The following is a 1,960-nucleotide window of genomic DNA, read 5'->3' as shown; positions in this document are numbered from 1 at the left end:
TAGTTCTCTTAGAGGTCGTTTGGTAGCTGGTTAGAAGAAAGGTTATTCATGTATAAGGGGTAACATAACTTATACCATGTTTGGTAGGCAATAATTATTTTGTATAAAATTCTGTATAACTAATACCATGTTTGGTTGACATTTTTCAATTATGCATAAATAATACATGTGTAAGTTATGAGTCAATCTGTGTATTATTTTATGCGGGGTAGAAGATGGAATAACTAATACATGTATTAATAATACATGGATAAAATATTGAAATAACAAATTTACCCCTATCACTTTACACATAAGGCTTCCTTATTTCTCTGCCAACCCGTCAACAGGTTTCACTTGCTTTCACTTGCCAACTATATACTTTGTCTTCTCTCATTTTTAAAGAACAAACTAGCAAAAGCAAACTGGAGAAGCCACTAGAAAATGGAAATACCAAAACTAAGAAGTGAAAATCAAATATGTCTAAACTTCACATAGTTCAGTAGTATGACGAAGAAGTGAAAGTAACATCAAAGTTCCTAACTAAATTGTTTCCTACATAAATGGAAAGAGAGAAAAAACAATGCAAAAGAAGGCCAGGGGTATAGTTGTAAACAAGCATTTCACTTTAAAATTTATATAATGTATATCAATTTCTAATACAACAAACCAAACATTCAAAAAAATAATCTCTGCATAACTAATACCTGCATAACTAATCCCTGCATTACTTATCCCTGCATAACTAATCCCTGCATAACTAATACATGTATAACTAATACCTGCATAACTCTAACCGGCAACCAAACAACCCCTAAGGACTTCAGTAGGTGTAGGATTTTTGACGTCTGATTCAGAAGCAACAGTGGACCTGTGTGCACTTACCTTTGATGAGGAAAATACATATACTTTTTTTGTATACATCCATCTGATATTGATGTAACAACAGCTAGGCGTGATGGAAATATAGTGTCACTTATTATATAGTAAGGTGGAGTTAATTTTGCATTTGGATCACGAGTTAATGTTGCCCAATCAATTGAAAGTTGCAAGCTGTTACATGCATCTCCAATTTTGTGTGACAAACAAGTACTTGCTGCAATTCCTCCGCAATCAAAATGAGTTAATTGAATCACAGCCAAACCATATTCAGAATCATTTTCCCATGCTACACCTGGAGGAAAAATCAAATCTTTGACATTACAATCTTTGTGATTAAGAACTTGAGATATTGGTGCATTAATTTGCACATTCAAGAACTCAACACCCTTGTCATTACAATCGATTTATCTTTCATGTATCCTGCATATGGATAATATGAGACTAAATTTTTAGTTTTCAAGAAGTTCTGATATTTTGGGTAGGTTGATTTGAGGAGCTCCGGGTGCAACTTGCCTCGGCCGTTGTAGAATGTGGCGCTCTCGGCCAGCAATATACTGTGCTGAAGTCCAAATTGAAGGTGGCTTCAAACGAGGTCTCAGAAGCCCAGGATATGTTGGCCCAGTACAAGACTGATGTCGAGATAGCTGAAGCTCGTATTATAATGAAGGCTGAGTACGTGAAGTGGCTATCTCGCAGAGAGACTCTCGAGGAGATCCAAGCCCGGGGGTCGACTTAGCAGTCGAGATCGAAGAAGCCAAGAGGCTCGAAGCTGAGGCCAAAGCGAGGTACGAGCGTGATGGTTCGGATAGCAAGCTAGGCCATGATGAAGACTAAACAGGAAATGCCTTAGCTTATTTTTGTCTTTTCCTTTAGTTGTATGCTTTGTACTTCAGGGCTGTTTTATCGTTCCTCTGTAAATACCTTTTGGTATATATATATATATATATATCCTCACCACTTAAACTGCATGTTCCACNATATATATATATATATATATATATATATATATATATTAAATTTCCATTCGGCTACATATTGTGTCCTTTAACTTTTCTGCATTTGCTTATGTTTAAGACTTAGGATATATAACTTGTGTCTC

This window comes from Nicotiana attenuata, unplaced genomic scaffold (assembly GCF_001879085.1).
Source record: "Nicotiana attenuata strain UT unplaced genomic scaffold, NIATTr2, whole genome shotgun sequence".
In the NCBI taxonomy this organism is placed as follows: domain Eukaryota; kingdom Viridiplantae; phylum Streptophyta; class Magnoliopsida; order Solanales; family Solanaceae; genus Nicotiana; species Nicotiana attenuata.
This window is presented reverse-complemented; position numbering follows the sequence as displayed.